This window comes from Oryctolagus cuniculus, chromosome 17 (assembly GCF_964237555.1).
Source record: "Oryctolagus cuniculus chromosome 17, mOryCun1.1, whole genome shotgun sequence".
Classification (NCBI taxonomy): Eukaryota; Metazoa; Chordata; class Mammalia; order Lagomorpha; family Leporidae; genus Oryctolagus; species Oryctolagus cuniculus.
In genome coordinates this window covers 53,328,612-53,353,797 of record NC_091448.1, presented here as the reverse complement: position 1 = coordinate 53,353,797, position 25,186 = coordinate 53,328,612, and the positions used below count along the sequence as shown (strand labels likewise).

Below are 25,186 nucleotides of genomic sequence, written 5' to 3'. Positions count from 1 at the left end.
AGAAGCTTATGGCTTCGAATTGGTGCAGCTCTGGCCATTGCAGCCAACTGGAGAGTGAACCAGTAGATAGAAGACTTTCTCTCTCTCTCTCTTTTGCTCTCTCTCTCTCTGCCTCTCCTTCTCTCTCTATGTAGCTCCGACTTTCAAATAAATAAATAAATCTTAAATAAGAAAGAAAAAAAAAAGCAACCCATACCCATTAGCATTTACTGTTTTCCCCCAACCATCCCAGCCCTTGGCATCTCCAGTTCACTTTCAGTCTATATGAAGCCACCTGTTAGGAATACTTGAGATGAAATGGGATCATACAATGTGTGGCCGCGGGTGGCTGGTTCCTCTCACTTGGCATGTTTTCAGGGTTCATCCATACTGTGGCACGTGTCGGTATTTCACATCTCTTTGCAACCAATGCTAGTCTTTTTTGTTAACACATTACATCTTGTTTATTCACTCTGTCAGCTGATGACGTTTGCACTGCTGCACTTTCGAGCTATTATGAATAGTCATGCGCAAGTTCCTTTTTTTAAAACTCATTTATTTGAAATGGAAAGAGAGGAAGAGAGAGAGAGGGAGAGAGGGAGAGAGGGAGAAAGGGAGAGGGAGAGAGAGAGATTGATTTTCCATTCTTGGGTGGCGGGGGCCCAATTACTTGAGCCATCATCCATTGCCTTCCCAGGCATTTTAGCAGGAAACTGGAGCAGTATCAGAACACCCAGGACTCAAATTGGCCCTCCAATAAGGGATGCCAGAGTCCCAAGCAGAGCTTACTTGCTGTACCACAGTGCTGACCCCTGAGTTAATTTCTCTATGTGGTGCGTGATAAGGATCCAATTTCACCATTCCACGTATGGATACCCAGGTTGTCTCAGCACTATTTGTTGAACAGACAGTTCCTTCTCCCTTTGAGTTCTCTTGGTGCCCTGCCAAAAAAAAAAAAATCAGTTGACAATAAATGCTTTAATGCTGGATTCTCAGCTCAGACCACTGATACAGATGCCTATCTTGATGCCAGTGCCGCCTCACCTTGATTTCTGTAGTTTCATGGTATGGAATTTGTTTTTCTTTTCCAGGATTGTTTTGGCTATTCCAGCTATTCTGTTCTTAGGCTTTTTGTTGTTGCTGCTGCTGGGTGAATAAATTATTTTATTTTCTGCTTCCTATTTGGCCATCATTGATTATAAGTTTTATATATTTATGTCTGAGCCCAGTCACTGCACTAAATTCCCCGATTCGTTCGTTCCACTGGCTAGGACTTCTCCAGTATGAATCATATCATTTGCAAATGGTGATGAACTTGACTTTTCCTTCATACATGCGTGCCTCTCATTTCTCTCCAAGTAGTGATCAGATATTCGCCATGAGAGCATCCTTGCTTTGCTCCTCCTCTTCATGGGAATGCCTTTGTTATTCATCTGTTCTTCATTGCCAGGTCACCATCCACCATCTACGGGCTGCCAGATTGAGACAGAGATCATTTATCCTGTTGACAAAGTCTCCTTTTATTCCTAGTCCCTAACATTTCTCTCCAGAGGTATCTTATCAGGATGATTCTACAGCTTCCCTCCTGTGTCCCAGCCATGTGATGAACAGCATTAATAAATCTCTACCTCGATCACTCTGTACAAACCAAGTGTCTCCCATCTGGGGGGGGGAACACATTAGTTCACAAGAGCAGAAATAACTCAGGTTCTGCTGGCACGTGCCCCCACCTGTGTAATACAGAACAGATGTTTCCAGCTGAGAGCCAGGAGGTCAGGTCTAGCTTGGCCTGCACGAGGAGTGGGGGCAGTGTTTAAAATCCTGTTTTGAATTACTCCCTGCATGTAAAAATCAGATTTCAGATAAGAATTCTGGGGTGGGTTTCCGGTTCATCTTGAAAATTTCTAAGATACTGCCAGCAGGCCACAACCGTCCTGCACAGCCACAGGGCTGTGGGGAGCCCCCTTCATTAGCATCCCAACCCCGCCCCCTTGTCTCCATGCCCCATTGTTTCCCAGACATTAGGGGCAAGGGTCAGTTGCCAGTTTTTTTTTAAATTTTTTTTTTTTTGTATTTGTGCAATTGCTTTTCTTAGAACAGAACTGGGTGAAAGTGAAATATTTCTTGTAATCGCATCTCCAGCAAATGTGGGAAAAAAAAAAAAGAGAGAGAGAGAGAGAGACCAAGATGGCTCTGTGCTTCAAGAGAAATGTAGGAAACATATGGCGAAGGGGAAGACTTTCCCTCCATGCTTAATATGCAACGTGTGTCTGTTGAAAGAATCAGACGGAGAATGCCACCAGAGAAGAAATCCCTGGAGAATACGGAAAAAGCTGGGAAGGGAAAGAAGACCTCGTCAATCTGGGAGGACAGAAGTCTGAGATTCAGTAGGGTTTATTTCAGGAGGCACAGAATCTACACAACGCTGTTAGAAGGAGGCTAGTGGAGCAAGGGCATGCCACTGCTCCAATCCTGACCTTGAGCCTGACCTACCTGGCCCGTGGGATGCTTGAGTTTCTTTTTCTTTTCTTAAAATGTGTTATATTTATTTGAAAGGCAGACATAGAGATAGAGAGAGCGAGCTTCCGTTTATTGGTTTACTCCCCAGATGGCAACAGCAGCCAGTGCTGGGCCAGGTTGAAACCAAGAGCCAGGAACTCCATCTGGGTCTCCCATATGGGTGGGCAGGGGCCCAAGTACTTGGGCCATCTTCTGCCGCCTTCCCAGGCACATTAGCAGGGAGCTGAAACAGAGCAGCCAGGGGCTGGTGCTGTGATGTAGCTGGTACAGCATCACGTGTGGGCGTGGTTCATGTCTTGGCTGCTCCACTTCCGATTCAGCTCCCTGCTAATGGCCTGGGAAAGCAGCGGAAGATAGTCCACGTGCTTGAGCCCCTGCACCCACATGGAAGAAGCTCCTGGCTTTGGATTGGCCCAGCTCCGGCACATGACTATTTCAATTAAAGGCTGGACACACTTTCCACTTACTTTGTTTCTGATTTTATATCTGCTTCACAGAGAAGAATTCCCCCATAGCCTTCCTTTGAATTTTGAGGATTGGGTTAAAACGAAATGGGAAGGGGCAGGCGTTGTGGTGCTTTGCAATGGCAACAACCCACCTCTGAGCGCTGGTTTGCTTCCTGGCTGCTCCGCTTCCAATCCAGCTTCCTGCTCTTGTGCCTGGGGAGGCCGTGGACTTGGTGCCTGCCACCTACCTGGGAGACTCAGAGTTCCCGGCTCCTGCTGTCCACCTGGCCCAGCCTTGGCTGTTGCAGGTATTGAGAGAGTGAAACAGCAGCTGAAAGATCTCTGTCGCTTGCTCTTTCTCTCTGTTTCTGTCACTCTGCTTTTTGGATAAGTTAATAAATAAAAATCAAATGAGAAGGTTTTTGAAAGTTAAGATTTACAACCTTGAATTTTGTCTTTTTGTGTTTATACACTGAAATAGATTCTGAAATCTTTTTGGAGTTACACCAAAAAGTTGCAAACGTGGTATCCCGTGAACCTTTTAGCCTCACCCTTTAATTCTAGCATCATACATTATTATTTTACATTATTACATACATAAATTATTATACATTATTGAAATCAGGGGATTCCTACCGATATACTACTCTTAACTCATCTGTAGATTTCATTCAAGTCTTGCCAATGGCTTCACGGACATCCTGTTTCTGGTCCAGGAGCCAATTGCATTGGCTCATCACACGGAAGCGTCGCACACCAGCTTGTGCCTGTGTTTCCCTGATGATTCCGGAGAATGCAGCCCCCTCTGGCTTGGCCTGCGGTGGTCCCCGGAGGGAGGCTGAGGCTGGATCCGCTTGGCAGAAACACCACAGACATGGTGTGCCCTGCCCAGTGTGTGCACGCACGGGCTGAATGGTGCGACTACACCAGGCTGAGATGATGGTGACTGTTCACGCGGTGAAGCAAGTGCCTGATTTCTATCTGCAGCATCTGTTTTCCCTGTGTCACCAGAAAGACCCTGGGGAGGAGCTACTGGGAGACCAAGCGAATATCCCATTGGACTTAATCTATTAGGGATGCTGAAACAAACATACCACACGCTGGTGGTTTACACACCAGAAACTCCACCTTCTCTTGGTGTTGGCAGCTGGGATAACCAAGGTGAAGGTGCTGGTGGGTCTGGTGCATGGTGGGGGCCTGTGTCTCCAAGGTGGTGCCCTCCTGGGTCCTCCCATGGTGAGAGGTTAACCACAGAAGCTCTTTAACAAGGAAACTGATCCCACGCATGACCGGATTACCCCCCAACACCCCACCTTCTAATGCAGCCACCATGTGGAATAGGTTTCCACATGGCAGGCACTGAGCCCACAGCCCCGTGTGTCATCGCTAATTGGGCCAGGGCATTTGGCATCGCTGAAGTTCTTGCTGGCAAAAATGATTAGCATGATGTGAACCAAGTCGTCATTTCCATCATTCCTTCCACATGTATTCACTGGAATCCTACTGTAAGGAAGGAGATCTCTGTTTCTCCATGTGTTTATTTACTCAATTATTATGTCTGTAGGGACTCATTTTTTTTTAAGATTTTTTTTTTTATCTATTTGAGAGGCAGAGTTACAGAGAGAAGAAGAAGGAGGGAGAGGGAGAGGGAGAGGGAGAGAGAGAGAGAGAAACATCTTCCACTCACTGGTTCACTCCCCAGATGGCTGCAATGGCCAGAGCTGGGCCCATCCGAAGCCAGGAGCCAGGGCATAAACTGGTGCCCATATGGGATACTGGCACTGCAGGCAGAGGCTTAGCCTACTTCACCACAGCACCGGCCCTGGATATTTATTCTATAAGCTATAATTTGCCATTATGATTAACTACTGTGTTATTCAGTGTGTTCTGGATTGGAGGCACCTTTGAGTTGGTTTCTGTGCCTTCTGACAGGGCTCAGTCATTTTAAAAAATATGTATTTATTTATTTGAAAGGCAGAGAGCATGGGGCTAGCGCTGTGGTGCAGTGGGTTCATGCCCTGGCCTGAAACACTGGCATCCCATATGGGCCCCAGTTCTAATCCCAGCTGCTCCTCTTCCTATCCAGCTTTCTGTTATGGCCTGGGAAAACAGTAGAAGATGGCCCAAGTCCTTGGGACCCTGCCCCTACGTGGGAGACCTGGAAGAAGCTCCTGGCTCCTGACTCCTGGCTTCGGATCAACACAGCTCTGGCCATGGTGGTCATCTGGGGAGTGAACCAGCGGAAGGAAGACCACTCTCTATCTATCTATCTCTGCCTGTCAAATAAATAAAATAAATCTTTAAAAAAAAAGAAAAACAAAGGTAGAGAGCAGGAGGGAGGAAGAGAGAGGGAGAGGAGAGAGGGAAAGAGAGATCATCCATCCCCTGATTCACTCTCCAAATAGTTAACAGCTGGGACTGGTCTAGGCCAAAGCCAGGAGCCTGGAACTCCATCCCAGAGGCCATCATCTGCCACCTTCCCAGGCATGCTAGCCAGGCAGCTGGATCAGAAACAGAACAGCTGGGACCTGAACCAGAACTGATATGGGATGCTGGCATCACAAGCAGTGGCCTAACCCACTGCACTACACCACCAGCCTCAAGCCTCAGCCATTAAAAAGAAATTATTTGCTTATTTTAAAGATTCTCTGTGTGTGTGTGTGTGTGTGTGTGAGAGAGAGAGAGAGAGAGAGAGAGAGAGAGAGAGAGAGAGAGAATATCTTCCACCCTCTGGTTTGCTGCCCAAATGGCTACAACAGCTGGGCTTGGGCCAGGCTGAAGCCAGGATCCAGCATCTCCCATGTGGGTGGCAGGGACCCAAATACTTTGGGCCACCGTGTGCTGCCTTCCAGGAACTTAGCCAGGGAGCTGGATCGGAAGCAGAGGGGCTGGGACTTGAACCAAGCAGTCTAATATGGGATGCAGGGCCCCCAAGTGGTGGCCTAACCCACTGCACCACAACACCCGCCCACTGGTCATTTTCTGAGCCCTTCTATCCTTTCCTGCACCACAAGATGCTCTAGATACATTTGTTCGCCCCCTGACCCAACCCCTCCACTCAGCCAGTTCTCTAAGGTGCCCTGGCTCCTTTTACCGGCAAATAATTAGAAACCACGATCTGGGAGCTAAGCTAGTGGGCTATTAGTGTAGGAAGTACACACACACCGCTATCTAGGCATCTGGAGATACCATAGGCTGCCTATGTCCCACACCACAGTACCAGCTCTGTCTGCTAATTCCAGCTCCTGCCAACACAGACCCTGGGAGGCACTGCTGTCGGCTCAGGTAGCTGACTCCTTCCCGCGCACTTGGGAAACCTAGGTGAAGGTCTCAGCTCTGGGTTTTGGCCCCAAGAGGCTGTTGCAGGCATTTGGGAAATCAACTAGCAGATGAGAGCTCTCTGTCTCTTGTCTCTCTTCTCTCAAGCAAATGAATTAAAAATAAAAATTACAAACAAACCACAAGTGCATACCGACCCCTCTAGTTCAGTCGACTACAATAAGACTAATCCTAGCCCTCCACTTTTCCTTATTTGTAACTGCTTCCGCCAATGCTGAGAAATCTGGCCTTTGTTACAATGTATTCACTTATTTGCTCAACGACAAAGGAAGACCTTTCTCTCTGTCTCTCTCTCTCACTGTCCACTCTGCCTGTCAAAAAAAAAAAATTGCTACATTATAGCCCTGTCAGAAACAAAATTGCCAAAGTAGAGCAGTCGCTCCAGCAGCAACACCAACACCAACACCAACACCACACGTTCCCTTTCATCTTTAGATCTGCAGTAGGAAGTCAAAATAGGGTTTTCGGGGGGGTGGGCGCTCTGCCACCAGCTCAGGATGAGCAGGTTAATCCACCACTGAGGATGCCCGTACCCCATGTCAGAGTGCCTGGGTTCCAGTCTCGCCTCTGCTTCTGGGCCAGCCTCCTGCTACTCCATACCCTGGGCAGTAGTAGATGATGATTCGAGTGCTTGGGCCCCCTGCCACCCACATGGGAGATCTAGATAGAGTTCCTGGCTCCTGGCTTTAACCTGGCCCAACCCTGGCTGTTGTGGGCATTTGGGGAGGGAACCAGCAGGTGGAAGATCTCTGTTTCTCTGCCTTTCAAAAAACAAAACCCAAAGAAATAAAAAAAAAAAAAAGAGGAAAAGAAACAAAATAAGGTTTTCCTAAGAGACTTGAGTTTGTTCTGTCACCACCCTTCTCAGTACTGTTATATCACTCATTTGCAACAGAGTTGGGTTCATTTGTGATGTTTGTCTTCCAGTTTGGGTTTCCACCATATCCTGATGGATTTTAATGACTTATGTGGGGGGTTGGAGCCCGCTGGTGATACATGAAACACGATCCCAGGTCCCAGGATCAGAATTATAGAAAATAAGCACACCCAGAGAATTATAATTTCTCCCTTTCCTTCTGTCTCTGCTCCGGTGCCTCCATTCTTTCGATCTCTGTTTACCTACTGTAGGGGACCAATCTTACTAGTTTTTTTAAAGTTGAGATATAGAGATAGAGAGCTACAGAGAGATAGAAAGCTACAGAGAAAAAGACATAGAGAGAGATACAAAGAGAGAACTCCTATCCACTGGTTCCCTCCCCAGATACCTGCATAGCTGGGGCTTGCTGAAGCCAGGAGCCAGGAACGCAATCCAGGTCTCCCACGTGGGTGGCAGGGACCCAATCCTTGAGTCATGGCTGCTGCCTCCCAGGGTTTGCAGCATGGGAAGCTGGAGTCAGGCACCAGGACCAGGCATCAAATCCACGCACTGTGGTTGAGATGTGGACATTTCAACTACTTGACCAAACACTCACCTCCTCCTCAATTTCTTCTTTATTCCTCCTGTGTTTCTTCTTGCCCAAATGAATGGATGCATGTGTATTTTCCTTCCATTCCCTCTTTCCTACACAAAGCCCAACACAGTCTACTCTTCACTGCCGCCAGTTTTTAAAGCATCGTGCAATTCTGTCCTCCGAAAATGTGATGGAAGTCATTACGGGCTTGTTCAAATGTGTCTTTTCTTAAGTCATTTTTGGGTCCCTGACGTCTCCCTAGGAAAGTTTAGATTTGTAGTTGTGGTGGGAAATCTGTGTTCAGAAGACAAGGTGGTCTGCCACAGGCTTTGTCTCAGTCCCTGTCCTGGGTCTCCATGCTTTTTCCATCTTCCCCCTTTCTCCTCTGAATCCTAGCGCACGTTCCCCAGTTGTGCCCTAATTCACACGCTCAGCTTCCCTCGGCTCCCACTCCTTTGCTCACTGTCTCCATGGAGCTTTACGCTTTGCAAGCCAGAAATGCTGCTTCATCTCAGCTTGTAATTTCTTCTGTAAACAAAGTTGTATTTGCATTTTTGTTTGAGAGTCTGTTCCATTGGTTCACGCACCCACTGTTCCACCCACTCCTTTGGGCAAACATATGCTTCAGCCCTGCTGGCCGAACCTCACTTTATTCTTGGAGAGCGGCTGTCCTCCGGCCACAGCCGTGCACCGGCCAGGGTCTGGGATAGGTCGTGGCTTCAGTTTGCTCTTTGTCGATGACCGAAGGATGTTGAGCATCCTTTTGTATGGCTCATTGGCCTTTTGGATATCTTCTTTTGTGGAGCTCATGGCTTTTGCTTGTTTTATTTATTTGACAGGTAGAGTTACAGACAGTGAGAGAGCAAGACAGAGAGGTCTTCCTTCCATTGGTTCACTCCCCAAATGGCCACTATGGCCGGTGCTACACCTATCCAAAGCCAGGAGCCAGGTTCTTCCCCCTGGTCTCCCACACAGGTACAGGGGCCCAAGCACCTGGGCTATCCTCCACTGCCCTCCCGGGCCACAGCAGAGAGCCAGACTGGAAGAGGAGCAATCGGGACTAGAACCCAGCACTCATATGGGATGCCAGCGCCACAGGTGGAGGATTAACCAAGTGAGCCATGGCACCGGCCCCCTTGCCTGTTTTAAAATTATTTTAACCTGTAGGAGTTCTTTATTGTGGACATGAGTTGGACATGTATTGTGGACATGTATAGCGCATTTCCTAGTGTGAAACTGGGTGGACAGTACAGCTGCCCACTGAGATAGGGAAGGCAAGAGACCTGATTTAAGGGCAAGGTGAGGAATTCATTTGGGGACCTGGAGAGATTACAGTGCCTGTGCATTGATGACCTGGGGGCAGATGTGCAGAAAGCACTTGGCATTATAGGTCTGGAGCTAGAAAGAGAAGTCCAGAGTTACAGACTTGGGAGGGATCAGCAGGGTGGGAACAGCTGAGATGGCCCAGGGAGAAGAGAAGCAGAAAAGAAAACCAGAAAAAGACAACAAAATCTTGGCCAAAAGGGACACCAGCTCAGCAGGCAAGGGGGGCATATTCAGGGAAAGGTGAGTCAATGGGGAGGTAAGAAAACAGGACACTCGGGTTGACGTCTGGGGTTTTCCTGGTGACCTTATTTCAGAGCGTTGAGGAACAAACGCACGAGGAGGAAGTGGCGCTTGGGCAGACTCCTCTCTGAAAACATTAGGAGGGGAAAGGAGAATGATGACACAGAGAGAGAAAGGCAAACAGAAATCCTAACACAGCAGCAGAGCTGCAGGGCTCGCTGTGGAACAGGTGCCTAATGAGTGACAGGTGCTTTGAGTCTTTGGTGCCGCTCTCAGGAGCGTGAGTGCGATCACTGTTGCTGGCAGGCTGGTACCCATCAGCTCCGCCAATTAGGGTCAGGGAGGCACAGGTGGAGCTGTGCTGGAGGGCAGAATCACATGCAAACTCAATGCAGACATCTGGCTACTTAAGATGCCAGTTAGGATTCCCCTCCCCCCAACCCGTATTGGAGTACCTGGGTTTGATACCCCACTCCAGCTCCTGACTCCAGCTCCCTGCTAATTCAGACCCAAGGAGGCAGCAGGAGACGCCTCAAGTCATTGGTTTCCTGCCACCCACGTGGGACACTCGGCTGGAGTTCCCAGCTCCTGGCGTCAGCCTGGTCCAGTTCTGGCTGTTGCAGGCATTTGGGGGTGGGGGTGGGGAGCGAAGTAGTGGATGGTAGATCATGTTTGGTGTCTGCCTCTCAAATGGATGGAACACAACAAACACGCCAGCTCAATCTGACACTGCTGGTGGAGAAGGGAATGCCCATCTCTGAGCGGACCAAGCTGGCTCCTGGGATGCTCGGCCACTTCGCTCCAGCAGCGTCTGTAGCACCGGGCGCTGGGCCACCCCGCATCGTTCCTGCCTCTCTGTCCTCGACCCCCAACAGCTCCAGCCCTTCCTCCTCCCCTCCCTGGGAAGCTGCCTCTACTTCTCGCCCCCCGTACCAAGTGCTGTGACCTCAGGGGTGTCTCCCAGGTCACTCTGCTCAGGTGACAGTGGGACTGTAAAGGTGGGGCTCTCAGCTCTGCCCCCTCGGTAGCCCTAAAACGAAGCTCCCAGTCTTTCAGCACAAGGCCTGCCTGTGCTGCAATCACCCTTCGGACCCCTGTTTTGCAAGTGGGGAAACTGAGGTACAAGGCCAGGCATTCGCTTCTGGGATTCGCTGAGGCGTCCCTCCATTTCTAAGTGTCGGCTAGGGAGGCTGGGAGGGGAGGCAAGAATAGGACCTCGGCCTTGGAGGCGGGGACCCCACCTGCTTCCCAGGGAAGGAGGGACCCAGCAGGGTGACAGCGAGTCTGGCGCCAGGTCGGACCGGAGGCTGCAGGAGCGGCACTCCCAGGAAGGTTCCTGCATCAGGGTGAGGTTCAAGGTCTGCTCTGCCCAGCAGGGGTGCAGACATTTTAAGGGTTAAGAGAACCCAAAGAAAATAGAAGTAGGAGGAGGAAGTGGGGCTCCGAGTCGCAGCGAGAGGAGGAAGCAGCTCGTCGGAGCTTCCCCTTTCTCCTCCTTCCCCGAAGCCCCCACCCCAAGCCTCCCCCGGCTCCGCCCACTCCTCCTGCGGGGGGCCAAAGCCAGGTTTCCGCCCTCACCTCCCGCCCCCGCCCGGGGTCCCCCGAACCTCGCTTTATTCTTGGGGCATCGCTGGTGCCCGGCACTGAAGTCCACCGGCCATAGCCCTGCACCTGCCTGGGTCCGACAGGGCTTCCAGATACTCTGCGGGCTCCGGGGCGGGATTCCTGGCACACCCGGGCCGGTCGGGCACCTAACTGACACGGCCCCTCCACCAGGTGGCGGCAGAGGCCGGAGAGCGGCAAGCCACGCCTCCTCAAGGACCCGCCCATAGCGCCTCGCCCCACCCCCGAGCGGCGGACGGGACTGATGCTGGGACTGGCCGCGCCGCTCCAGCCGGGCGCGGTGGTCCCGACCCGAAGCGCAGGGAGTCGTCGCTGGAGAGGGGCTCGGCGCCCGGTGGGGACTGCAGGTGTGTGGGGGTCGGGCGGCTGGGCTGGGCGGCGGTGGCAGAGCGGGAGCAGGCTCCGGGCTGTCGGGGAGAAGCCGCGGCAGCAGGTGTCCTGCACAGGTGCTGCTGCCTTCGGGCTCGGTGGAGAGGGCCAGCACTAGCCCTCTCGGTCAGCCGGGACCCGGAAGGGGCATCCCGGAGACCGTCCATTGCCGTCCAGGTGGCCACTCCCGGACGCCTCTGCGCGGCCGGGCGCTCCTGCAGCCTTCCTGCCTGCGTCGTGGGGTCCAGGAGCCAGCCCACCCCCAACCCCAGCTTGGGCTTAGCACCCTCTCCGGGGCGCACCGGAGTCAGAGGTCCTTGGCCACCAGGACCTGGAAGGCTTGGGGTGGGGGGGCATGGAGCCTACTACCCCTTGCTAGCGAGCCGGGCGTGCACGGTGGGTGCGGCAGGCAGGCTCTGTCCGTCTGAGGGTGTGGGTCTGCACTCTGGGAGTCCTCACAAGACGGCACGGGTGTTGGCACGTGTGTGCGTGCGCGCCCGGAGCCATCCCAGGCCTGGGGGTATGCTCGCGAGAAGTGGGGGTCGTAGGAGAAGGCAGGCGACATGAAAGCTGCAGGATGTGGTGTGAAGTAAGCAGACTCCTGCGGGGGAGGAGGAAGAGGAGGAGGAGGAGAAGGAGGTGGTGGTGGTGGTAGTGGGTAGGCACAGGAGGACTTGAAAATAGGCCAAGTCAGCCTGGGAGGTCCCTTCCGATTACTGACCCCTCCCTCCCAGAAGGGGTCTTTGAAGAGGTCTCGGGAAATGTGTCTTAGGGAAAAAAACTATAAGCATGGATTTCAAAACATTTTTGCATCCAAACAAACCTACCTTATAATTCGGGTTTTTGAAAACGTGGAGGTCTGCTGCACGCTGTCCCTCCTCCTCTGTGGAGACCACCTGGGGCAGCCGGGGCTCCCACAGCTGCCAACACTTGCTGTGTTTGTGAAAACCCACATTCCCTAGGCTCCAGCCCGGCAGCAGTCTGGAATGGTAGTTGGGAGAAGTTTTCCTAGGCTCCTTAGGTGATGACGCCAGAGCCAGCACTTAGGCACCCTGCGTGGTGGGGAGGAGGGACGTGAGTCCCAGCCAGGCAGGGCTGTGTGACTGTCAGTCTCTCACTGCCCCTCTCCCAGCCCCAGTCTCCTGAGCTGTGAGATGGGCTCTGACCTTGCATGGCAAGGTCAATGGATGAGGGTGATGAGGGCAGGTGTGTGAATAGTTGTAGAACAAGAGAGTGGGCATCCAGGGCTCCCTTGCTTCCCGAGCGTGGTGTGTGTCTCCAGTGAGGGGCCTATGGGAGACAAAGAAGACAGCTTTTTTGCGGGGGGGGGGGGGTGTCCATTCGTCTTCCTGCTTTGGGCTACAGGAAGGCTTGAGGGTGCTGTGTGCTGCGGTTTTAAGAACCCCCATCCTCTTGTCTCCAGCTCGGATGGGGGATGCTTGTGGTCTCCCCCCCCCCCCATGCTGCAGGGGAAGCAGGAGTGCCTCTGCCTCTGCCTCCTCTTCCTCCCTCCCACACAGCACCTTTTGTTTCTTTCAAGAGTAATCCAGTGGGCGCTAACCGAAGGTTCTGGGTGATGAGTGCGTTTGGAGTGGAGGCTGCTCCTCCATCCCAGGGTAGCCTTGGACCCAAGTTCCTGCTGCGGCCAGAGAAGTGCCCAAGTCTTTCCCCTAGGATAGCGTGGAGTTTGGCAGCCCCAGCATGGGTGCAGCCGAGCGCTGGAGCTGAACCCACTTGGCCTCTGTTGAAAGAGCCTCATCCCAGGGGGCTGAGCCCTCTGGGACCCCTGTGAACCACAGCCCTTTTTGGTCTCAGCTGATGGGGCTGAAAGCTGAAATCAGTTTACCGGGGAGGGCGGGGAAGAGTGATCACCAGCAGGTGTGGGGGTGGCGGTGGGGGTGTTTAGTTGGAGCTTCTGGACTAGAGGGGAGGTGCGGGGAGGCAGAAGGAGGAACCCAGCTCGCTGTGTCCCAAAGGGAAGAGGATGTACAAGGCTGTTTCGTTGGTTTGGGGATGGATGTGTTCTCAGGTTTTAAGAGCACTGACACCCAAAGTGTGTCTTACCCTGACATCTGATGGTTTGTAATTGGCAATAGTCTTTGGGTGCCTTTCTTTCTTTCTACCTTTTCTTTTCTTTTTTATTTATTTGAGAGGCAGCATTAGAGAGAGGGAGAGGCAGAAAGCTCTTCCAATTGCTGGTTCTCTCCCCAGATGGCCACAACAGCCGGAGCTGGGCTGATCAGAAGCCAGGAGCCAGGAGCTTCTTCTGGGTCTCCCACGTGGGTGCAGGGGCCCAAGCACTCGGGCCATCTTTGCTGCTTTCTCAGGCCACAGCAGAAAGCTGGATCGGAAGTGGAGCAGCTGGGATGCAAACCGATGCTGCAGGTGGAGGCTTAGCCTACTACGACACAGCGCCAGCTCTTGGGGGCACCCGTCTCGTTGTTGGTGGCCTCTTAGATTCCATTCCACACCCTGCATTTCTTTCAGAGTTGGGGGTGTGCTCTGGGGGTACACACAGACTGCTTCCATTCTCATCCTGTGCACGCAGCATTTTGCCCAGGTCTCACTGCCAAGTGCCAGAACTTTCTGTCAGATCTGGTTTTAGAGGAGCTCTCTGCGAATCGGGCTGCTGGCCATCATGCATCCTGCACCCGGGGTGTGACTGGGCTGTCTCCTGACATGTTGGTGATTCTGGTGCGCCTTTGTCTTATGCACCTTGGCTCTACTCCGAGGAGATTTTTGGTGTTCTCTCTCATCTTTGTTTTTGGCCTTTTTCTCCCCTTGGCTGTGATTGCACGGTGTTGGGTACTGGGCTGAGAACTTCGTGTTTAATTTTCACAGCTGCATCTGCCTGCATTTTCAGTGCAAGGAAGCTGAGGGTTGGGGCCACACGGTTGGAAAGTGCTGGAATTGGGTTAACCCCACTTAAAAAAAGTCTGCTCTCTCTCTCTCTCTCTTTTTTTTTTTAAAGATTTATTAATTTATTTTATTAATTTATTTGAAAGGCAGAACTACAGAGAGGCAGAGGCAGAGAAGGAGGTCTTCCATCCACTGGTTCACTCCCCAAATGGCCACAAGGGCTGGAGCTGAGCTGAGCTGAAGTCAGGAGCTTTTTCTAGGTCTCCTATGTGGGCGCGGAGACCCAAGGACTTGGGCCATCTTCTGCTGCTTTCCCAGGCCATAGCAGAGAGCTGGATCAGAAGTGGAGCAGCGGGGACCCATATGGGATATTCACACTGCAGGTGGCAGCTTTACCTGCAATGCCACCTGCCTCCCCCCCCCCCCCCCCCCAGCGTCTGCTCTTGATCTGAGATGACCAAATCTAAGCAACAGCCTGCTCAGGTCGAGTGCTTGCCCTGCAGGGCACGGCTCTGGGCGTGAAGTGTGTTATATGTCTGTCTATTTCTGGATTCTGGATAGTTAAGGGAATCTGGCTTCTAGATAAGTGAGACAGCCACAGCGAGGTATACCCAGGAGGAGGCTGGGGCCAGCGAGGGCGGAGAAGTGGTGACTTCTGGGGCACAGCAGGTCCTCCTGGAGTCTGCCAACTGGGTTGCTAGACTATGGGCTACAGGGCATCCCTGGAAGACTCCTGTCCCCAGGCTCCGCCTCTGTCCCGCTGCCATGGTGATGTGAGATGACAAACGCAGTGATGCCCCATCCCCCATTCACATGGGCAGCCAGATCCACCCCTGCTGCTTCCTCTGTGCCTTCGCATGTGCTGTTCCTTCTTCCCAGATTGCCCTTCCCAGCTCAAGCCCCATCCTCTGGAGCCCTCCTCAACCCCTTCCCTCCTCCAGAGCCTGAACACCTGCTCCTCTGTCCCTGCTGTGCTTTCCGTGGCCTCTGTGCAGGGTCTGCCCAGGTAGAGCACAGCTGTGGCCACGCTGTGGCCAGGAAACCCCCAGGCACACCGCGGTGGGAGCCGCCAGGACTCAGGAGGTGGGGGTGGGGGGCGCTGGGGTGGGGCCAGGAGGGAGGGGTGTGCTTTTCATTTTCGTGTCCTCCCGAGCGTGCCATGCAGTTGTTGACCTAGGCAAATGAGCTTGTGTGGTTTCCTCCCCGGGCGGGGCTGCAGCGTGAGGGCTGAAGGAGGCATCCAGGCTTCTGTGTCCTGTGGACTGGCCTGACCCCTCCGCTCCTAGCCGTGGATGTTGGCAGAGCCACGGGCCTATCTGGGTGTCAGTTTTCCCACCTGTAGGTTGGGTGGGTGTGAGGTGCTGGTGCTTTCCGCGGCCCCGCTTAGCCTCTACCATTCACCTCCTCCGCTCCGCACTTTACCTTTTCACAGCTCACGCATTTGGCTAGGGATCCTCTGCCTTTGTGCGTCTCCATCATCAGCTAAGGGAGTCCCCATCCGCGGAAAACTCCTTGCCTCTTAGGAGCCACTCCTCTTGGAGATCCAGGCGTCCCGTGGCATCCGAGAAGCCCCCCATTCAGCTCCCAACACCGTCTTCCTCCCCGATCGGGGACGCCTCTGCAGACACGTGCCTGAGCAGCTGCGCCCCAACGGCATAGTGGTTTGGACCGTGGCCAGGTCTGTCTGCACACGGCTACCTCCATTCATCCTGGCCGGAACAGCCAGCCTCCCCCGTGTGCTGTGTGCATCAGTTAAGGTAGATCCGCTAAGGCAGCTGTCCAGACAGAGTGGACCCCTTCGAAAATGTGATGGAAGGGGCTGGCACCATGGCATAGTAGGCTAAGCATCTGCCTGTGGTGCCAGCACCCCATATGGGCTCTGGTTTGAGTCCCGGCTGCTCCACTTCTGATCCAGCTCCCTGCAAGTAGCCTGGAAAAGCAGTAGAAGATGGCCCAAGTGCACGGGCCCCGGCACCTGCTTGGGGGACCTGGAAGAAGCTCCTGGCTTTGGATTGGTCCAGCTCTGACTATTGTGGCCATTCAGGGAGTGAACCAGAAGATGGAAGACCTCTCTCTCTCTCTGCCTCTTAAACTCTTAAAAAAGAAAATGCATGAGCACCCACGTACGTGAGAACATGATGCACGCCTCCATGCTCTCACTCTCGCACCCTCCCTGTTTCAAATGCTGCATAGAATTTCAGCGTCTTCTCCCACCCTTACAGTCCACCAATGAATCCTAGTTAGTGACTCCTGCTCTAGAAACTGCTCCGCCCAGCTGTTGTCAGAATCAGAAGCAGGGGGTTGGGGGGGGGGAGCGGATGAGAATCCCATGGAGGACATCCCTGGTGACTCGGTAGTGAGAACTCAGGGTGGTGCACTGGGTGCCTCACTCCCTGACCCGGGGCCATGGCAATGGGCATACTTTCGGGACTGCTCATCGAGTTTGGATTTCAGTCCATGTCCAAAGGGACGAGAGGGCCTTGCCTTTACCAGTGGAGTCTTAGGCTGTTCTCACCAACAGCAGCGGCTGAGCAGCGGCCCGGCGGCCTTGGCTGTTTGTTGGTGAGCTTGGTCGCTGTTCTGCAGGGCTGTGTCTTGAAGCAGAGTGCCCTGTGTGGAGGAAGTGCTCTCTAGTTCCTCATTTTTACTTTAGAAGCATGAATGGATGCTAAGATTGCCCAATACCTCTTTTTTTTTTTTTTTTTTAAGTTTGTTTGTTTATTTGAAGGGCAGAGTTACAGAGAGGCAGAGACAGAGAGCGAAAGAGAGTTCTTCCATCTGCTGCTTCACTTCCCAAAATGGTCATAATGGCCGGGGCAGGGTCCATCCACAGCCAAGAGCCAGAAACTTCTCCCGAGTCTCCCACATGGGTGCAGGGGCCCAAGGACCTGGGCCATCTTCCACTGCTTTCCCAGGCCATAGCAGGGAGCTGGATCAGAAGTGGAGCAGCCGGGACTGGAACCAGTGCCCATATGGGATGCCAGCACTGCAGGCGGTGGCTTTACCCTCTATGCCACAGCACTGGGCTCCACCCAGTACTTTTTAAAGCATTTTCTAGGATATTCTTGTGTGTGTTTTTTTGCCTCGAGATGAATGATGTGACACAGCCTGCTATTGGTGTCTGTGAACTGAGCCCTCCTTAGTGTGTTTCTGGACTAAACTCAGTTCGACCCAGGTGTTTTATTCTGTGACCGCATTCAGAATGTTTGCATCTCTGTGCACAAGTCATTTCGCCCTGCGTTCCTCCTCTGTGTTGCCAGTTGTTTTTTTAAAAATATTTATTATTATTTATGTGAATGAGAGAGAGGTTGATTTTCCATCTGCTGGCTCATCCCCCAAATGGCTGCAACAACAGGGGCTGGGCCAGGTTGAAGCCAAGAGTCAGGAACTCCATCTGGGTCTCCCACATGGGCAGCAGGGGCCCAAGCACTTGGACCATCCTCTGCTGCTTCCCAGGTGCATCAGCAGGGAGCTGGATGGGAAGTGGAGCAGCCGGGACTTGAACCAGCACTCTGATAGGGCGTGCCAGTATCTCAGGCTGCAGCTTAACCTGCTACACCACGATGCTGCCCCTGTGCCGGTTTCCGATAGGCTGGCTTTGCAAAGTGCTTTGGGGAGTGCTTCCTTTTCACCCTGGGCCAGCTTGCAGAGAAGGTGGACTTTCTGGAATGTTCCTGGAATGTTGAGAGAACAGCAGCTCTGGTGGGAGGGCCTCCGCTGCTGGAGTCTCAGCTTTCTACACCCCAAGCCATCTCCCCCCTCCCCAGTCCCTCCAGGATCACCCCTAGAAACCACAGTGTCCCCACGCGATGCCCGGGAGTCGTCTTTGACACGTGGCTTCCAACAGTCAGCTGTGAGTCCCAGCAGTCCTTACTTTGTGTCCTGTGGCTGATGGGAAGGCCCCGGCTGCACTGAACTGGGTGGATCCCTCCAGAGCTGCCTGTATGGGGGATGCTGGTCAGCCCCTTAAAAATGTTTTTAAAAAATCCATTTATTGGAGAAGCAGAAAAATGGGGAGAAGGAGAGAGACAGAGAGCACTCCATCCACTGGTTCGTTCCTCAGATGCCCACAACAAAGCCAGGAGCCGGGACCATGATCCGGGTCTCCCTCGTGGGCGGCAGGAACCCAGTTCCTTGAGCCATCACTGCTGCCTCCCAAGGTGTGCATGAGCAGGAAGCTGGAGTCCAGAGCCAGAGGCAAGCATCAAAGCCCGGTGCTCCAGTGTGGGCGTCTTTAAGTGATCTGCCTTGGGTCAACCACCTTAGACCTGGAGAAGGGGAGCAAGATGGCGGTGACATCCTATGAGACGATGAAAGGCGTGGAGACATCTTTCTCTAAGAAGAGGAGGCAGGAGCGAAGCCGTATCCATCTTCGGGTGTTTGCAAGGCAGCGTCTTTTAGAAACAGTGAAGACCTTCGTGGGATCATCCTCCAGGAACTGGAGTGTAAGGAAATGGACTCCAGCTCGCAGTGGGGACTTGGAGAGATCCTAGGGAAACTCGGAGCAGACCAACACTGGAACACGTGGCTGTACTGTAGTGAGCGCCCCAGTGAGGGGGGTGTTTGCTGTGAGAACAGAGATGAGACAGCCTGTTTCTAAATGTCTCTGGTTCTCCAAGTCGAGGTGGCTGTGGCTGAATGGGTGTATGTTGGTCACTCAGAGAACATAGTTTGAGTGTAAGAAGTTCAGTGTTGGGGGGGGAGGGAGTGGCATTGTGGCACAGTGGGTTAAGCTGCCACCTGTGATGCCATCATCCCATACGGGTGCCGGTTCGAGTCCCGGCTGCTCTGCTTCTGATCTGGCTCCCTGCTAAGGCACCTGGGAAAGCAGCGGAAGATGGCCTGAGTGCCTGGGCCTCATCCTGCCACCCACATGGGAGACCTGGATGGAGGTGTAGGCTCCTAGTTTCAGCCCAGCCCCAGTCATTGTGACCATTTGGAGAGTGAACAAGCAATGGAAGATATTTCTGTTCTCTGTAACTCTGCCTTTTAAATGAATAAATAAGAATTAAAAAAAAAAAAAAAACCACTCCCCCAGAGCAGAGGCACCTTGGGTGTTAGGAAGCCGTAGCTGTCTGTGGAGAGAGAGATGTTCAGCTCCTACTGGATGGAGATCTGCATTGGCTGGGAGCCTATGCTGGTCTAAGGTGGTTGACCCAAGGCAGATCACTTAAAGACGCCCACACTGGAGCACCGGGCTTTGATGCTTGCCTCTGGCTCTGGACTCCAGCTTCCTGCTCATGCACACCTTGGGAGGCAGCAGTGATGGCTCAAGGAACTGGATTCCTGCCGCCCACGAGGGAGACCCGGATCGTGGTCCCGGCTCCTGGCTTTGTTGTGGGCATCTGAGGAACGAACCAGTGGATGGAGTGCTCTCTGTCTCTCTCTTTCTCTCCTATGCTGGGAGCCTGGGTTTTTCTGGGTGTCTCTCGCTCCTGGCTCCCTTTAACGCTCGGTGAGATACACAAGTTGAGCCATTTCCAAATCGCCGTCCTCTGTGGCTGTCTCAGACCAGCTGCTGGGGGTGGAGCTGGGGACAGACAGGCTCTGCTCCTGCTGGGGGCTTTGGGCCGGTGTTTCCTGGGGCCTTGGGTTTTGCATTCACTTCTGTAGACGTGTTGGGAGTTTCACTTTGAAACAGCTAGAAGCTGCGAGCTCTCCTGGGTTTATGAATGTGCACCAGGGCTGTGGTGCGATAGGCAGGCTGCAGCGGGAGAGGAGGGGGCTGTGGCCGCTGCCCCTGTGCCTGCTGCCTCTTTCCCTCTGAGCCAAATGGACATAATAATGCTGACCCCCCTCCTCCGCCCAGCCCCAGCCCACCCCCACCCCCACCCCCACCCCCACCCTGGGTTTTCAAAGCCTGCTCACCGAGTATAGCCTTTTCAGAGCCGCTGTGACGGCTAAGCAGAGAAGGGCCCTGCTGCTTCCCTCCTGGGCACCCCAAGTCCCTGATGCGGACACAGTGGCAGCAACCTCTCCTCCAGCCCACATTGCCGTGTTGGGTGGCTCTGCGCTGGCAAATCCTAGGGGCGTTTCGCCAGCCTGCTGCTTCCTCTGTGATGTCCGTAGCACCTGAAGCTCAGCACTCTCACCTGTGGTCCCCTCTCCACTCACACCTGCAGCCATGCACCTGTCGGCTCCTCTTCCTGCCGGCCCCAGAAGTGCTTGTCACCGAGGACCCACGCAGGCCCTTCTCCAGGGGGACTGGGTGGGGGTAGCCCTGGCTCCGCCTGCAGCCTCCTCGGCCAACTTCCCCACTTTTGTCCTTGCCCGAGCCGCGGGTCGGCGTCCTCGCCAGGTCGGCCTCTGTCGCCCTTGCTCTCCAGCCGCCCACCTGTGCTGCTGGCTTCTCGGCCTTCCTCACTGCTCTCGTCCAATCCAGCTTAGACCCAAAGGGTGTCACTGGCCCCGTCAACCTTCCTGGCACAGAAACTGTGCCCCCCACCCCCACCCCACCAACTGCTTGGGTGGCTGAGGGCCCGGCGAGCTGGGCTGCCCCTGACCTGAGGTCTTTGTGGGGCTCCGTCACCTTGCCTACCACCCCCCGCCCCGGGGTCTGCACCCACCAACATCTTGCTGGCCTCCTGGGGCCGTCTGAAGGGGCTTCAGCCACCTGGGTCATTGCCCTCCAGTCGGGGACAAGGCTGATGTCCTCCACTTCGGGCCCCATGAGTCCCTGGCAAGGCCACGCGCCTTGGAAATCCGCTCACCCGGCTCTAAGGCAGTCGAATCCCAGAGGAGCGGTTCTCCAAGTCTGAGAGTCACGGAAGCCCTGGGTCACTCCCCCACGGGGACAGCTTCTGCAGAGAGCCTGGAGAAGTGTCACATTGGCAACACAGTGGGGTAGGGGTGACTTCCTGTACCGCCTGCCTGGCAGGCTGTGGGGTAGGAGGGACTTCCTGTCCCACCTGCCAGGAAGGCTGTGGGGTGGGAGGGACTTCCTGTCCTACCTGCCAGGAAAACCATGGGATAGGAGGGACTTCCTGTCCACTTCAGGGTAGTGGGACTAAGATGCGGCTGGGAGACCTCTGGGGATTCTGCAGATGACCCCAGGGTCTCCCTGGCACACCTGACCCTGGAGGAAGTCAATACTGATGACAAACTCGGGCTTTTAAGTTAGGAGCAAACGCAGTGTTACGAATAATTGTGGTTCGTTTGCTTGCTGACCTGTATCGCTTGCAAATACATGAATCATTTTCCCTAAACGTGGAACCTGTTAGGGCAAAAGAAAACCTTCTCGCTTCACGCCTCAACAGGAGGCATGGGGCGGAGTAAGCAAGACAGGGTCCTTTTGTTTTTCCCTTAAAAAAAAAAAAGGTTTATTATTTATTTGAAAGGCAGAATTAGATCTTCCATCCACTGGCTCATTCTCCAGGTCACAATGGCCAGGACTGGACCAGGCTGAAGCCAGGAGCCTGGAATTCCATCCTGGTCACTCACGAGGGTGGCAGGGGCCCATGCACTTGGGCCATCTTCTGCTGCCTTCCCAGGAGCATTAGCAGGGAGCTGGATCAGAAGTGGAGCAGCCACTGACAGCCAGTAACTGCATTTCACTTGTTAGACAACCGTATGACGACTGAACTACTCATCAGTGTAGTGGTTTGTCTGTCGTATTGAGTGATTCCAAATAGTGCTGGCTTCAACACGGCTAAGCATTGTTCCCCTCTCATTTAACAGTCTGAGAAAAAGCAGTGCGGACTTTACAGGTTGAGAACTAAAGTCCTTTTGTCTTGTTGCTCTGCCTTTCTCAACATGTAGCTTTTGATCTCATGGTCCATGGTGGCCGCTCTAGCACTTTCATTACATCTGCAGTCCAGCTAGCAAGAGGAGGAAAAGTGTGATTTGGAAATTGTACTTATCAATGGCTACTTGTATTTTGGTGCCCACGCTTGGTTATAAGAGCATCTGGGAAATGTAGTCTAAAATTCCTGAAAGTTATATTACAGTTGAGGAAGGGAGAGTGGACATGGGAGGGTGATGATCAGTCTCATCCACATTCGAATGCTGCTTGCCTGAGATCTTTGTGAATCTTTACTGTCACATCCGTGTTCCTAAGCCCTTCTGTCGTGGAATGAGAATGCCTTGTAAGCCCTATTGAAGATCATTAATAGAAGATAGCATGCTAGACCAAGGGGTGGAATGAACCCACACGTTGGACTGCTATTCCACCTTAGAGACAGATGAGATTGACACGTGCAGTGATGCAGATGAACTAAGAGCTCTAGGGCAGACACGGAAGGACAAGCAGGCTCCAACCCCACCCAGATGAGGTAGCGAGAGTTACCAGACTCGCAGAGACAGGAAGTAGATTGGAGGGGGCCAGAGGCTGGGGGGGGGGAGCGGGGCTGGGGAGTTCCTGTTTGTGGGGTGCTTTAGTCTGGGAAGATGCAGAAGTTCTGAAGGTGGACGGGGGTGCTGGATGCACAGCAGTGTGGGGCCACCTCCCACCTCTGAACCGTACCCTTGCGAGTTGTCTGCGGTGGTCCATTGGATATGCGGTAGATTTTTGCCAAAGCGGAGCACTCTGGGAAGCTGAGTGGGCTTCCGTGGGTGGGGGAGGCTGTGAAGCCACTGGTGAACTCCTGTGTGTTACCTTGTTTATGGTTTACGTTGTCATGACATTCTGGCTAGACTTGCTGAATTCCAGATGGGCATCACCTGCTTGCATTTTTATTGATTGATTTATTAGAGAGCCGGTCCGGTGAACCATTAGGATTCAATCCCAAATGCCTGCTAAGGCCAGGGCTATAGGTCAAACCAAAGCCAGGAGCCAGGGACACCATCCAGGCCTCTTATGTGGGTGGCAGGAACCTGACTGTTGGAGCCATCACTGCTTCCTGGGGGCTGCATTTGCGGGGAGCCCGAGTTGGGAGCCGGAGCTGAGTACTGAATCCAGGCCCTCCAGTTTGGGGCGTGAGCACCTTAAATGCTGGGCCGAGCGCCCACTCCTCATCCCCCGTGGAGTTGGTGGATGCATCCATCACTCTGGATGCTGCTGGCCCTGATCCTTCCCTGCGTGTTCACAAATGGTCAGCTGATCATGCGTGAACACTCCCGCAGGGACTGGCAGACAGAGATACTTGTCCCTGCATCCTATGCCTTTTCCATCCTCCAATTGAGGAGCCTCTCTCTCTCCCTCCCTCCCCCTCCCTCCCCTTCCCCCTCCCCTCCCCCTCCCCCTCTCCTCTCTCATATACGTTTCCTTTCCTCCAGTTCTGCAGAGATTACGGGTGCCATTCCTGCTGCCCAGTGCTTTCTGACTCCGGGATGCACTTACCCTGCACCCCAGAGCTTGCCTTGAGCAGCAGGGCTCCCTCCATAGCAAACCCTTCTCCCCCCAGCCTCCCTCTCACCCTGCGGCCAGCGTGATGGTCTAAGCCCCAAGGCCTGTGTGTGTGTGTTACTCCACCCCAGGATTCAGCAGTGGCTCCACAGGGCCCTGAGTAAGCCCCAAAGCACCGGGCGTGCACGCAGTCCACACCGCAGCCCTCACGGCTCCACCTCCCAAGGCCACCACACACTCCATCCTCCAGCTGGAGAGAGCAGCTCTCTTGCCCGAGGGAACCGGCTCCTGTCTCTGCCCTCTGTTCCCACCTGCCACGTCTGAATCTCATCTGGGTCAGCTTCTCCCTAGAGTTTGCCCATTCTGGAGGGGCTTTGCCAGCTGGTGCACTCCCTCCTCCAAGCTCCTGCCTCACTGGACCCCTGCTGGGACTCCTCACCCACTGGGCATTTTCTCCTCTGAGGGTGATTTTGTGTGGTGCAGCCCGGAACTTCCCAGTGCATGTCCCTTGGGTGCCTGTGCAGGAGTGGAGGTGCCAGCTCGTGGCACCTGCTACATCACCATCGGCAAAGTGGTCCTCGCGGCATCCAGTGCCGCCTGCAGCCGTGGCTCCTGACCCTGCTTCCCAACCTCACGGAGATGTGGTTTTAAATTTGCATTTCCCTTGGGACTAATCACACAGCAGCGGCCACTGGGACGTTCTCTTGGGCGAAGCACCCACTCAAGTCTTTCGCCCGCTTTCTATTGCGTCGTCTGCCCTTTTTTGGTGGTATTCTGGTTGCTTGTGTCACAGTGTGGCGAGCACTCAGGAACACTTCTGCCTGGCCCTGGGCTCTGTGAGGTTACTGGACCTTGGTGTCCCTCAGTACCTTTCTGTTGACCGAGCGGCCCATCTTGTCCATTCTTTCCAGAAAGGCGGCCATCCTCCTGGAGAGGGAAAAAGATGCAGGCAAAATCAGGGTGGGCTGCTACCCTCACTCAGTTGGCCAGGTCCCTCCTTGTCTGGATTCCGGAAGGAGCATCATAAGGCCCCTGTGTGATGTCGTCATTGTTTTTCAGGAGCCTGGCTTTCGTGACCTGCTTATCCTTGCTCTATCTCCCCCAGGAAGCCACCCTGGCTCCTTTCACACCCCTCCCCCGTTCTCCCTTGGGGCACCCTGACTGCGCCTGCACATTGCCACCATCTCTGGCTCCTGGCCTCCGGGAAATGTGCTTTGTCCAAGTCCGCAGCTGGTGTCAGGCATTTTCTTCCGGGATTACTACAGACCTGAGCGATGTGTTCTCCCTGTTTCCCTCTCACTTCTGTGTCTTGTTTTGTTTTTTAAAGGTATATTTATTTATTTGAAAGGCACAGTTACAGAGAGGCAGAGAGACAAAGACAGAGACAGAAAGAGATCTTCCATCCGCTGGTTCATCCCCAGTTGTCCGCAATGGCCAGAACTGGGCTGATCGGAAACCAGGAGCTTCTTCCAGGTCTCCCACACGGGTGCAGGGGCCCAAGCACTTGGGCCATCTTCTACTGCTTTCCCAGGCCATAGCAGAGAGCTGGATTGGAAGAGGAGCAGCTGGGACTCGAACAGGCGCTCATATGGGATGCTGGTACTGCAGGCGGCGGCTTTACCCTGTACGCCACACTGCCAGCCCTTCTTTCTTCTGTTTTACAAATGCTTTGTGGTTCTGGGTCAGAAAGAGACTGAGGTTGGAAGAAGCGCTCTCCTGATTGCTCCCATGAGCCTCCCAGAGGTGACAGG

General features: G+C 53.7%; 1 protein-coding gene and 1 long non-coding RNA gene across 3 annotated transcripts in view; one reads left to right on the top strand and one right to left on the bottom strand.

Annotated features, from left to right (window-relative positions):
* Nucleotides 1-518: 518 nt before the first annotated feature.
* Nucleotides 519-11,063, bottom strand: LOC108178515 (uncharacterized). The gene is made up of 3 exons (XR_011383661.1): nt 10,909-11,063; nt 1,024-1,451; nt 519-920 (listed from the first exon to the last, which is right to left on the bottom strand). It is a non-coding gene; the product is annotated as an uncharacterized lncRNA (long non-coding RNA).
* A 71-nt stretch (nt 11,064-11,134) lies between these two features.
* PIK3R5 (phosphoinositide-3-kinase regulatory subunit 5) overlaps nt 11,135-25,186 on the top strand; it is a 72,453-nt gene continuing 58,401 nt past the window's right edge. For both annotated transcript variants that reach the window (XM_008270735.4, XM_002718969.5), the window contains exon 1: nt 11,135-11,271. The gene's annotated coding sequence lies outside the window, so the exon portion shown is untranslated. The remainder of the gene's footprint in view (nt 11,272-25,186) is intronic.